This window comes from Hibiscus syriacus, unplaced genomic scaffold, assembly GCF_006381635.1.
Source record: "Hibiscus syriacus cultivar Baekdansim isolate YM2019G1 unplaced genomic scaffold, ASM638163v2 tig00110306_pilon, whole genome shotgun sequence".
In the NCBI taxonomy this organism is placed as follows: Eukaryota; Viridiplantae; Streptophyta; class Magnoliopsida; order Malvales; family Malvaceae; genus Hibiscus; species Hibiscus syriacus.
The window spans coordinates 666377-681256 of NW_024062673.1; the positions used below are offsets into that span (position 1 = coordinate 666377).

The 14880-nt window shown below is 30.1% G+C and overlaps 1 long non-coding RNA gene across 1 annotated transcript; it reads left to right on the top strand.

Annotated features, from left to right (window-relative positions):
- The first annotated feature begins 987 nt into the window (after nucleotides 1-987).
- LOC120116906 lies at nucleotides 988-9732 on the top strand. The gene is made up of 4 exons (XR_005515587.1): nucleotides 988-1000; nucleotides 1983-1986; nucleotides 8045-8051; nucleotides 9609-9732. It is a non-coding gene; the product is annotated as an uncharacterized LOC120116906 (long non-coding RNA).
- Nucleotides 9733-14880: the final 5148 nt, after the last annotated feature.

Sequence of the window (14880 nt, forward strand, 5' to 3'; positions counted from 1 at the left end):
TATTTCTGTCATTTTTATATTTTTCGAAAAATGTGAAAAAAATGTTTATGTTTATGTTTTTATATGTTTATTTTTATTTTATTTTAAGAAGATTAGAAATAATTTGTAAATCTCTTGTCTTGGTATTTAAACTGATCATCATGGCCTTTTCCCTTCCCTAACCTAAGCCCTATTACACCTTGATTTAAAGACACCTTGATTATTTCATTATGATCACTTTTAGTAGTGGAGACTTGATTGGATTCCAAGTCTATGGTAATATTTTGGTTAGTTCCAGTTTGAGCGATTTCATTTTACCCTAAACACTTTGAGCGGATATGTGTGAATCTTTGTGAGGTATTGAGTTATGTTTTATTGATGTAGGCATATAATTGAGATATATTGCTTGCTTAAAATTTTTCTTAGTTGTGTCTTTGCTTAATTGTACCTTGAATTCGGCAATTGTCATAGACTTAGTTCGATTGGAAGTTTGAGGAATAAAGTGAAATTGAAGATGGAACTTGTGATTTTGATTTGTTAATTGAGGAATGCTTGAGGACAAGCATTGAATAAGTGAGGCAGAATTTGATAGGTGATTTATTTAGTTATTATTCATTTTCTGTACAGGGCTCTATATTCTGGAAATTACACTAAAAGGACATAATTCTGCAATTTTTTTATTTTCGGAATCAAGGCTGGATTAGTGGGCATTACTCTGGGCAAGACCTATCTGACGTGGCGATGAGTTAGCACCTTCCAAAAGGTTCAGTCAGCACTTCTAGAAGGACAAATGGGTCTTCCACGTTTTTTAAATTCGAATTCAAGTTAAACTCATGTTTTTAGGATTTTAGTTTAAATATTTTAAGAATTATCTTTAGTAATTATCTTTTCCTCATTTTTATGATTTTGAAGGCTATAAATCCCTCTCAGGGTAAGCCTAAAAACACATTCAGAATTTATTATTCTTTTTTCCTCTGGTTTTATAAAAGTTTTCTTTTCTTTTCCAAAAGTTTTCTTTGTTGTACTTTTTATTTTTAAATTTTTTAAATGCTAAGTATGATTGTCATACTTAGCTAATTTTTCCATAACCAAGGGCAAAAGCGATGACTCAATCTCTATTATGAGGATTGAAAAGCACTAAAATAACTTTGAGTTATTTTCTAAATTTTCTGGAGGAATAAGATTAATAATCGACCTATCTTTTAAAATCAAAACTATTTTTAATCAAAAAGTCGACGTTGGTTCAGATGTTGTTCTGATTTATAGTTGGGAGGAAGAATCGTTTGGTAGCAAGTTCGACTTCCTGTGAACACATTTAGCGGCTGTCTACTAAGGGAAATTGATATCGGGATCGATTCTCATTGAGGCAGCATAGTCCGAGTCGGGTTTTTCCAGATCTATAAAACAGGTTGGTGTTAACGACGATAGTCGTAGTTAGTTTCCATAAAGGATTGATATCCAAAATAGATTTTGGGTTATCGGTTCACAAGAGAGAAAGACAAGTTACAGGGGTTGGGCCATGTAGAATGTAATCGACAAATAACCGAAGCAAAAATTTATTCCAATGATCAACTGGAATTGAGGCAAAAGTTGGAGCGTGAGACTAATTTCACTATAAGTTTTTCTTTATTTCAATCACTTTAAATTTATTTATTTATTTATTTTATCACTATCTTTTAATTGAAACAATTTAAAAACCCCCTTATTTAATCACATCATCCAAATTTCTACCTTATCTCATCCTTATCTAGAATCAGAAAGTTCACTTCATTAGAAATTCTATAGTTCCTGTGGACCGACCCTACTTCTCTTCACTACTTTCTCCCTTCATTTATTTATTTTTGAGAAGTCGGAATTATTTTGACAGTAATACTAACACTTGTCATTTATCCAGTTATCCATCTTGTATGTTGCTAAAACAAACTCCTCAGCTAAATATGCGAGCCCCACTGGTAATAAAACTATTTCCAAAATTTGGGTCTTGCCTCATTCGTTGACTTCAGCAATGTTGTCTTTTTCTGGTCTTTAGAAGGATATCGTTTCCATCTCCAGGTATAATACTCGTATTTTCCCAATTAATTTCCCCTAATTTTAGTTTACAAATCCCTAACCTTTGATTTCCTTCAATCATTTCTTCATTCAAAGTCTTGATCATGGCAATTCTTCCCCCTTCAAACGTTTCTTGTCTCCAATGATCAAAATCCAAAAACTACACCTTTAGCATTGTATAATCCTCCCAGGTGGCGTTTTCCAGTCCTAAACTCGTCCAATACATCAACAGTTGAGTGATGGCCTGATTGTTCCTCTTCACTATACGCTTATCCAAAACAATAATAAGGTAGACCTTCAATTAGCCATCTGACCCCAATTCACGAGGGTCTCATGACGTTACAATTCTGTCTCTTATTTTCTTATTCAGAAGGTTGATGTGAAACATATGTTGAACTCTTGACGTATCGGGTAGTTGTAATTTGTAGGTTACTGATCCCACTTTCTGAATTATTGTGTAAGGGCCATAAAATTGAGCACTCAGCTTCAAGAGCCAATGAGCTCTGTTGGTAGGGTTGTAATTTGAGGTAAACTTTGTTTCTCACTTGGAATCCTCTTTCACTTATTTTTTTTGTCTTCGTAATACTTCATCCTGTTTTAAGTCTTTTGAAACTGCTCCTTTAAAACCCTGTTTAATTATTCTTTGTTGGACAACACTTGCACACTGTTTACTATAGAAGTGCCACCTTTTTTCTCACTTATGGTTGCAACTATCGAAACCATTAATTTAGGCTCCATGGCCCTTATCATGTTATAAGCGATCACTCCCGGACTATAACCTTCATATGTGCCATTAGTTGGAATTGTACCAAACAATTTGATCTCTACATACTCTTTGACTCTAGTGTCTGCTTCCCATATTAATATGATATTCCCCTTCCCTTTAGTTGATCCTTATCCTCAAGGATCAAACATTTTCTACTTTACCAATATTTGCATCTCATTCTTTTTTCTAGGAATATCTAACATTAGACATATAGCCATTTCGATACAAGATGTAGCATTTCCAGTAGCACCACCAAGAATTATGATAACTTCTATCCCATGTTTTGTAGCAGGATAAATATCAAGACTTAACAAGGAGTAATTTCTATCCGACGTAGAGTCTAATTTAGTAGATTTCCAAAACGCCTATTCATTTCTCGGAAGTATATGTGTTACTGTTTCAAACTTCCTATATCCATTGGCTAGCAAAGATAATTCTTCTGGATTCGGTATCCCTGCACTGGTGGGGGAAAAACATTTCAAGCTAAACTTCTCTAGGCAATGCAATCACCAGTATAGGCAAACCACTTTGTGCCAGTTCTACTTGCTGCCATGGATTCAGAAGGTAAACCACTTGGTTCCTTGAGACACTTATTTCCAACATTAATATTCAAAGTTTCAAACAAATTTTCAGGAGCCAAAACTCTTGAACTTGTGAAAAAGGTATTGTACCAAGACAAACTCTTGCCAAGATTATACTTGGACTCAAATCCATCAGTCTTCTTTCCTTCTTCCTGTTGCTTTAGTTCATATTTTGAAGCTTATATCAACCTGAATCCATCAATATCAATCTTTTTTTTTATCCTTTGAAGCCTCTATAACTAGAGTTTTGGATGTAGCATTGCGGCTTATAGACCCCCACGTATGCATGACCTGTAAAAATTCATATTTGTATATAGTAACCCATCCTTTTGTAGCAAACAAAACAAATGTTGGCCTACAGAGTGAACTAATCTCCTTTTTAGTCGCACTCAAACTCCTAGCAAATTTAATCATACTTCATCCCATCAACAAAAGCCGAAACACATAAGGATCAAAGATTTCAACATGTTTATTGACATTTCTAAACATTATTGAATGAATTTCTCTAAACATCGATTGAACTTTAAACTTCAGGTTATTAGAATTACCAGATAGAAATTGAACTTTAAACATCAAAGAGTCTGTATGAATCAACAACGGGTGGCGTAAGAGTAGCAACCTAAACCGATAAGGGCAAACCGTGAGTTTCCAACGAGACCAACTGCGAAGATCCAACCAAAATGACATTTTGATGAAGCCTTGAATCAACTTTCATTGTGCCGATGATGGATGGAATTACAACATCAGCTATTCTTGCTGATATATTATCGAACACTTTAAAAACATCATTTGTGCCTTCTATTGTTGCAGATAACACCGTTTTAGAAGTGAGGAAGATGGGTTAGGATCATCTAGTAAAGGTTGACCCATTCCATTCTCCCTATTAATTTGCTGCTTATGTAACTGAGCAAAGCTTATTGCAGCATCCAACTGAGAAGTTTGCTGCAACGTAGCTTCATCGGGTACTGGATTCACCGCTATTTTTTGAGTCGGGAAAGTCGATAATCTGTCGTATCTCTTGAAGCATACTATTTTGCTCATCAAGAGAAGATGAAATTCGATCAAAAACACCACTGATCCGAGATTGAAAATCTTTCATGTTGGTGGAATCAATTTGGCTCTGATTACCAATTGTCATGGTCTGAGTGTGAAATTGCAGGAAAAAAGAAATAGAAGCATAAAAAAAAGAACAAATAGAGGGGAAAGAATTCGGCCGCACTGTTAATAAAACCATTTCCACAATTTTGATTTTGCATCATTCGTTAACTTCAACAAATGTGGCCTCCCTCTGGTCTTTAGAACGATGTCATTTCCATCTTCATTTATAGTGGCAATGGCCCTTTATAAACTAATACAAAGATATATCACTTCCCAATGTGGGATATATGTTTTTGTCTCCTTTAAGCATTACTAACCGTAATTGATACAATAAAAGTTGCTTTATCGGGCATGTATGTTACAGAACAATGGTACTTTCGATACGAAACAATAGAATAATATTCGTAATGGTGGATTTCGTTGGATGCGTTTATTTTTTTCTTTTTCGTTTGGCTTCTCATTCTATTCAACTTCCTTGGGGGTAAATTTTCTTACATACGACCACATATCTCATCTTGTTATGTCACTCTAAGCCTTTAACGTTTCTTATTTCATGTCCCATTGTTATTGAGGCAAAAGAGAGAACTTTAGGGCCTACAGTCTGTTAGATATGATGCAATATATTATGCAGTTTATCATGTCTCATATGTTGTTTCCTATGTGCGACTTTGCATGTTCTCATAGAAATTTGTTTGGAAGAAACCAAAAGCTTGATATTTCCTTAGAGATTGGCCAAATTGACTCTATATTCCACTTTAAATATACAAAAATGTGTATTGAAGGATACGACAAGGACATCTAGAACAATAGTCATTTACTCAGGGCCGGTCCTTAGGGGGAGCATCCTGAGCATTAGCTCAGACCCTTAATTTTTATATTTATATTTGAGTCCCTTCAATTTCAATATTTATAATCAGGGTCCTTAATTTTTCTCAATTTCATAAATTTATTAAATTTTAACTTTATTCTTCTATCTTTCTTATTAATTCATTCAAAATTTTGAATTAAAATTTAATCATATTTTCTCTCTTTTCAAATCTCATTCTTCAATTCATCAAATATTTTTTAACTTTTAGTCTTCTCCAATCTCAATCTATCGATAAAATAATACATCGTTCTTTATTTTATTTATTATTCAAAATCAAGCTCCATATCATAATCACATTCAATTTTTTATATTTATTCTCTCTTAGTTGTATTAAGGTGTTTTCTTAATAAAATAATAAAAATAACGTGTTTGAAAAAATTGAATCAATTTTCCATGATTTCTATGATTTATTAATGTTATATTAAATTAATTGTTCAAAGTAATGTAATATACTTTAATTCTATAGGAATCTATTTTTGAATTTTTGTTCAGAACCCCGAAAATATTTGAGACGACCTGGATTTACTCCACCAAAGAATATTTTAAAAATTAGAAAAATCCTATCAAATAAGAAGATAAACATTTGTTTTAAAATATATTTTTATTAAAATTAGGTTAAAGGGCCAGTCAAAGTATGAGCAACATGACCAAAGGGCACCAACTTAGCTTCCCTAACTGTCACATCAGATTATTGTGACCCAAGTAATTAACAACGAGTGATCGATTTGTTACAAAATATAATATTATTAACTTTTTTGTTATTTTTTAAACTTTAGTGCTGAAAACATAAAATCACTCATACTTTAGGGACCATTTATATAGTTTACCCAAAACAATATCAAACCTAGTTAACCAACTGTAAAAAATATAGGGTAAATTGCATGTTTAGTACATAAATTTATCTCTTTTGTTTCATTTTAGTACATAAACACTATTTTTAAAATCATACCTAACGTTTAATTTATGTTTCAATTTAGTAATCGTTATTAAAAACTTAGCATCAACGATGACATGGAATTATTTTCCCTTTTTTCAATAATCCACGTGTCTAGTAATGAAAATTCCACATCATCAGTGTCATTAAGTTTTTAACGATGGGAACCAAATTAAAACCTAAAGTAAACATGAGGTACGGTTTTGAAAAAAACGTTTAGGTATTAAAACGAAACAAAAGTGATACATTAGGTACTAAAAGTGTAGTTTACCGAAAAATTATATACAGCTCGTGGTAAAAAAAATGAAGCTTGGTGTTGGTAGTGAATGCGATGAAGCTTTAGAAAGAACAAGTCCCATGATCATCTAATCTAACACGTCACTCACTCCTCATGGCTTCTGGATTTACGATGAAACCTTACTTCACCGATCATTATTTATCTCCACTTCCATCAACTATAGTTTCAGTTTTACAGCCCACATATTAACCCTGCCACCTTTATTTCTTCATTATAGTAACACCATCAACCCACATAACCATCCCGGCAATGGCTGACAAGGTTAAGGAGAGGCATGATGAAGAATTCCTCCTGGAAAGTGATGACAATGAGGACAACCTTGAAGAGGGCAAGGCCGGGGACGACGACAGCAGCAGCAGCAGAAGCAACTACAATAGCGATGATGATGATGGCAACGGCGGCCAAACTAAATGTCTTGTATGATTATGGGAAAAATATTAAAGTTTAGGTACTAAAATGGAACAAAACTAATAGTTTTATACTAAACTCGTAGTTTACCCTTTAAAAATCATACTTAAGGACGTTTGTTTCACTAAAACCATATTCTGGAAAATGATTTTCATAAAATGAATTTTATTTGTTATAAATACATAATATAATAAATAATATTCATAATTATAAAAACATTAGTATTATTATTTTTAAATATGAGAATAATTTATTCAATATTATTTATGTTATTATTATTAAAATATTAATTATACAATTTTATAAATAAAATATTAAAACTAGATCATTTTATTAAAATAAAAAATATTATTTATTATACTAATTATTTATTAAGACAAAAATATTATATTTTATTATCAAAATAATAAATTTTATCAATTATATTAATTAATATTAAAATAATAATATTATTATAATATTATAAATTAAAATATTAAAATAAAAATATTATATTATATTTTAAAAATTATAAATAAATAAATAAATTCTAAATATTTAATTATTTAGTAGTATTATTTTTATGAAATTAATAAATAATATTAGGGTAAACTATGTGTTTAGCACTTAAACTATCAGTTTTCGTCTATTTTAATACCTAAACTTTCTTTTTTTTTCAAAATCATAGCTAACATTTAGTTTTTGTTTCATTTTAATACCCGTCGTTAAAAACTTAATGACAAAATTGACGAAACATTTTCTAATTATTTTAAATTTTTAAATTATTATTTATATTATTATTTAATTAATTCTATTCAAATAATAAGGTGATGACAACCTTCTTAAAAACAAACTAAGGAAAATCTCCCAAGGGATATAACCTACCAGGAATTAAATTTGGGCCTCTTTGAGGGAAAGAGAGACGCTCAACCATCTAAGTTAGGGCAGATCATTGATCCTAATTTGCCAAAGAATATATTTAACTTATATTAAACTACCACTATAAAATAAAATAAATTTGTTAGATCTATGATTTAAACCTGGGACATCTCACAAATATTCAAGCATTTAATCACTAAAAAAGATTAAGAGTTAATTTAATACATACCAAAATTATTATTTAACTTATAAAAAATATTAAATTAAAATTAAATAATTTCTCATTTCAATCTAAAATAAAAAATAATTATTTATATATTTTATAAAACCAATATTAGTTTAAAAGATTATATGTATATATCATATGTAGTTTAAAATTATATGTATTTAATTATTTAAAATTTAAATTAAAAATTTTCAAAATACAATTTAAATTATTTAAATTTATTTAACTATTTAAATTTAAATATAAACATATAATTTATAAATATTTATGAAAGTAAATAAAAACATTATTTAAAATCATTTAAATAATTTTTAGCATAGAATATTAATTTTAATTTAATATTATTCATTAATTATTTAAATTAATAAATAAATATAAATAATACTTTTAAATAGTTATTTAATTATTTTCTTATTCCTAAATAAAATGAAAATTAATTTTATATTTTTATAAGTTAAATAATAGTTTTAGTAATGTCCTAAGTTCGAATCATAGATATAACAAATGCCTTTCATTTTATAGTGGTATTTTAATATAAGTTAAATATATACTTTGACACGTGTAACAACTTTATTAGTTGAATAAAATTAATTAAATCTTAATTTAAAAATAAAAAATTTAAAAATATCACATCAGCTCTGTAGTTATGTTTTAACGGTGTGGTACTAAAATGAAACAAAATCTAAATGTTAGGTATGATTTTGAAATAAAAGAAAGTTTAAGTACTAAAACGGACCAAAATTGATAGTTTAGATTCTAAATGCGTAGTTTATCAATAATATTGATTTTATCAATAATTTATTATATCATATAATATTATATATTATTAAAATAAAAATATAATATAATATAATATTATAATATAACTAAGCATATAAATACTAAAAAAATATTATATTATATTATTAAAATTATGGGTAAACTATACAAATAGTCCCCTTTATTTTCGGTCTGACCAACTTTGGTCATCAATTTAAAAATTAAGGGTATGTGGTCTCTAACGTTATCGATACGTTCAATTTCAGTCCGTCCATTATCAAATTCTTACGTGACACTTAAAAAATAATAAAATAATAAATAAACCATATGTGATCTTCTTCTTCTTCTCGTTAAACCACCCACACAACTATTTCAATTCTCATCAAGACAAAACCATGCAAAAACAAAGACTTCTGTTAGCTTTTAGAGTTCTAACTCTGAATTAATATAATAATCAACAAGAATACTGTTTAAAGGTATGAAGAGGTTTTGGGAATGTCATGTTCTCCTACCATCACGTGTTTACTCATGAAATATTGAAAGATTGTAACTGTGTTTAAAGATCTGACAGGACTTAACTTTACATATAATCAAACTCCATATTGCTACGTGAAGAAATATTATGAAGTATAAATATGTAGCTGGCATGGTAGGCGTGTAGTTTTTATTCTGTTAGCTGAGCACAAGCTAACTAAAAGTTAAAGGCCCTGGAAGAAGATAAATGCATTAAAACGCTACTGTCCCCCACCTTTTCCCGTTTCGTTTAATAATAAAAATATTGTAGTAATGGGGAGAGGGAAAGTGGAGTTTAAAAGGATCGAGAACAAGATAAACCGACAAATAACGTTTGCAAAGAGGAGGAATGGGTTGCTGAAAAAGGCTTACGAGCTCTCGATTCTTTGCGAAGCCGAGGTTGCTCTCATCATCTTCTCCAATCGTGGCAAGCTCTATGAGTTTTGCAGCACTTTCATTACATGTTTTGGAGGGAGGATGATTTTAATGGGTTTGTTTTTGTATGGTTTATCTTAATGAGAATTAAAATGAAGTGAGTGGTTTAAGAAGAAGAAGAAGAAGAAGAAGAAGAAGAAGAAGAAGAAGAAGAAGAAGAAGAAGAAGAAGAAGAAGAAGAAGAAGAAGAAGAAGAAGAAGAAGAAGAAGAAGAAGAAGAAGAAGAAGAGAGAGAGGAGAGAGAGAGAGAGAGGAGAGAGAGAGAGAGAGAGGAGAGAGAGAGAGGAGAGAGAAGAAGAAGAGAGAAGAGAAGAAGAAGAAGACCAAAATCACAGACTCATTTATTTACGTTATTTTTTTTAAATCTTTAATTTTCAACTCAAACTTCCATTAATAGGTTAACGGCAATTATCGTCCGAGGGACTAAAACTGAACATATTAAAAACGTAAGAGATCAAAATTAATCTTTCGAATCAATGACCACAATCGGATGGACCGAAAAGATAAGGGAACACCCGTATAATTTACTTTATATTTTGGTACCAACAATCAAATGATCTAGTGAAATGAGTCGGTAGATCTCTTAAACAAGGTTAGAGATTTGAATATTGACATTGTAAATGGAGCAAATTAGATTGGAATGGATCGCCTCCATAATGGGTGTTTTTAGTATGAGATATAAATTAGTCAATCAATGGATCATGTAATACCCAAACTTTTATCTAGTGACTATAAGTTAAGTTTTGAAAGTTTGGTGGCTAAAGTGTAAACATTGAAAAGTTCACGGACCAAAAATGTAATTTTGAAAAATTATATATTTTATTTAGTTCGTAAATGAACAACTTGGTCTAAAACAAGGATTTTCTTGGGAATCAGATTTTCGTACAGTACTTGTGTTAAAAGCTATAAAGTGAAAAAAGTTTCATTAAGTGAAAAAAATTACATGGCCAATGTAGAAGGTCAAAGTCAAATTAGTTCATCTTTGACTTAGGAATATTTTAATGGAATATATTGTAATGGAAATTGGTAAATATCAAGTTTCATTAATGGTATTTTGGTGATTTTTCATTAATTGAATTTTAAATTCAATTTAATTGGTTTAAATGCCATGTGTATCATGAAAATTGCTAGAAAAATCAAGAATTCTTCTTCTCCATCAGCTTGTTGCCGTGAACCATCCAAGGTGAGAAAAAATTTCTTTTCAATTTTTGAGCTATTTTAGAAGGATTTTGGACTAATTGGAAAATGTTCTACATTCAATTCTCTATCTTTTGGTACAAAAAATTCTTGCTCGATATTCTTGGATGTTGAGATTTGATGACTAGGGTTTATGAAGGGTTTATGGATTTTATGGATTTAATGAAAGATTTGTATGTTAGTGGTATTGGAGATTAATTTTAAAGTTTGTGTAATGACCAAAATGATGTGTTGGTGCCTATATAGCAATTGGCCATGGCTAAGGTTTTAAGATATGATTGGATTTGGATTAAATTTAATGTTGTGATGATTAGAATAGCATGAATTTGTTGTACGGAGGTTGAATTCATGCTTGAAATTGAACAAAAGGTCTCCCTAAAGTGACATGGGGTATTCGACCATAAGGAAAATATTAAGGAAAAAGGTTGAAAATTTTCCTACTGTTTAAAAATATTATTAGAAGTACTCTATGTGAATTGGAGATTGATTTGGATCAATTTGGAACCTTAAAAGTGAAAAAGTGCTAGTTTACAAGTTTTAAGGATTGTGAGACATTATTGTATAAATGTGAGATTTGGAGTATTCAATGATAATATTTAGTATTAAGATGCTGGAAAATTAAGTTGCAAAGTTGGTTGGAACCAAATTGCAAGTTTGGTAAAATTTAGGAGTAAAATTTGAAAAGTCCAAGAAATATAGGGACTTGATTTCAAGTTTTTAAATGTGAAAATACCATTTGGGTAAAACAGTACATTGTGGAAATTTTATTTATGTGCTGATTTTTGAGTTTAAATGTTGAGTTGGGATCACATTTCATGTTTATCAAGTTGGGTGGTTGAAATTGAAAAATTTTAGAAAGTTAAGGACGAAATTGCAAGTTTTTAAATGTTCAAGTGTTGATTTGAATTTTTATTATGGTGCTGGAAATTTTATGTTATTAATGTGACATGACCATAATAGTAAAAGACTATTATGAATTTAATGGGAAGTTAAGGTGAATTCTAGAAAGAACTCATAATTAGTGGTTTGATTATGCAATTAGCAAAAGTTGAAGGATTGATAATGGAAATATATATTTTTGGAATTTAAAGAAATATTTTGAGAAGTTTGAAATTTTGATGGCGGTACGATTTAGTTTCATATCGATTTTATTTCTATCGAATTTTATATTTACGCTTAGATTATGTTATTTTAATATTAACATATACCTTGAACATTTTATGTTATTATATGATGTCGTCAGACCTCAATAAATCTAGTGATCAAGTAACTCAAAAAGAAGGAAAAAGTGCGGAAATTGAGAAGATTATTGAGGAGGATATTCGACAGGAAGGCAAATATGAGTGCATTTAATTCGTGTTTGTGTTATCGTACAAACATTGGCTTGCGATGAGCCAGTGACGGAGTTACTACGGTAAGAAGTGACTCCTAATGTTATGTGAATTGTGATTCTAGCCTAAAGGTTCATTTATTAAGCTTACGGAATTATGAAATTAAGCTAAGGATGTAATTAAGGAAAGCTGTCTAGAAATTAAGATTTGTGTTGGGATTTTCGGAAGCTCGATTCGACAACCGGAATGATTTGTAAAGAGGGGTCGAAACGGTTTTTGAGTTTAGGGAGTAAGGAGATTGAAAGATAGAAAATTGCACAGCGATTTAGAGTGGTTTGACTTTTTAAACCAAAGTCTACGTCCACTACCTTAGCTCCTCACCAAGGATTTTCCAACAAATTCACTAATTTGTTCTTTCTTTTGAGGACAAAGAGATAACGTTACAACTCTCTAGTTTTTCCGGGCTAAACTAGAACTTTTCCCTAGCTTTTACACGGGATAAGCTAGAACCTTTCCCCTTTACAAAAGGATAAAATAAGTAAACAAGAAAACCTCTCTAAGGTAGGTGTTTACAAGATTGAGCTCACAAGAACAAAATATTTACAAGAGAAAGATGAAATAAAAATGAAAAATTCTTCTCTTGTGTTTGATTGCTTGGATAGTTGTTCTATTTCTTCTTCAAGTGTCCTTAGCTTGTATTTATAGCTTGAAATGTGTTTGATGTTGTATATAGCCATTGGGGATGTTTTGGAGCTGTTTGGGGATGATTTTTCTACTCAAAAAGGTTGCCCATAACATGGTGCATCGGTGCACTATCATGGTGCATCGATACCCCTTCATTAAATTCAAATAAACTAGCCGTTGCAGCCTTCGTGCATCGATGCATAACAGGATGCATCGATGCAAAACCTTGATGCATCGATGCATAGAAGGATGCATCGATGCACTAATTGTATTTGGTGTTTGAGTGCATGGATGCACATATCGATGCACTAGTGCATGCATGGATGCACTGCAGGTGCATGGATGCACTGCAGGGGTGCATGGATGCACTTTGACACCCTTTAGCATTTTGGCTCAAATCCGATTTTAATGGACTTTGAATTATTTTTGAAACCTTTTAAAACTTTGAATAAATTCAATTAATTCCAAAAACATTTTGTAAATTCAATTCAAGTCCAAATACCATTTTGCCTTAAATTGTTATATCAAAACATAATTCAACAATCTCCCCTTTTGATATAACAAAACATTTGAAAAAGATATCAATTGTTAACAATTGTTAGAAAATATATGAAAATGTTAAGCTCCCCCTTTTTCATTTAGAAATTGAATTTTTCAAGCCAAACTTCTCCTCCTTTTTGTTATATCAAAAATAATTCGATCTTTGAAGTTCAAAATAACTTTAGAGAGTAAGTGGTAAATTTGACTTTTAAAAATCATTTGAAAAATCAAAGCTCCCCCTCAATAAATGCATTCCAATCAAAATTTAGCTTTAAGAACTTGACACTTAAAAAGAAATTGAATTTCTACAAAGAATAACAAATATGTTAGTAGCACATGAAATTCAATATATCCAAGACTAAAATACTTTATGCAATACCAATTGTTGAATTTTGATATCAATACCATTTGTTAAAATTAAGTGCATATGCATAAAGTTTTTCAAAATGTTATGCATTTTGAAATTTTGATATCAATTGTTAGAGAGATATCATTTTCATTTAAACCACATGCATAAACATTCAAATTTAGGTCAAAAATTTAAAATTTGTAAAATCAAAGTTTTTTTTAAAAAATTATATCAATTATTAGAGATATATCATTTCATTAAAACCAATTTTGACCAAAATTTTATTATGATGAACTAAAAATTTAAAAATTATTAAAACTTTAAAATTGTTCATCATACCAATTGTTTTCAACATACATGAGATTAAAACAAAACATAATCATTTAATATCACAACTCATGCATGCTTAAAATCAAATGAGCAACCAAATAACCAAAATTAATTCATTAAGCTTAGAGGTTACCCATTCCTTTTTCATGTGTGGCTAGAGCATCTTGAATATCATCACTTTCATCACCATTGCTCTCACACACCTACAAGAGACATTTATTTCGATTTTGGTATCCAAATTGATTTGGATCCTTCAACGTTAGTTTCAATGCCTCTTGTTCCTTTCGGAATCCATACTTGTCTAATTTTAAAATGTTTCCTTTCTTCAAAGGACAAGTATGTTCCTTGTGACCATGATAATGACAATTTGAGCATATTGTCATTATTGAACTAAATGAATTATTTAAATGATTTCTTTTTCTTTTGTTAAGCATTCAAGCTTAACTTTTAAATCAAAATTTTCTTTTTCTAAACTTTTAATTTTTATTTTTCAAAGCTCTAAATCCTTTTTCAAAATTTCATTTTGGCTTTCAAAATCTATTTTTGTTTTCAAAAGAAAATCGTTTTCGATTTTAAATTTTGAAATCATTTCTTATATTGGAGTTCATGGTCTCAAACTCCGAATATAACATATTAAAAGCATCTTGTAACTCATCAAGCATATATGAATTAAATTC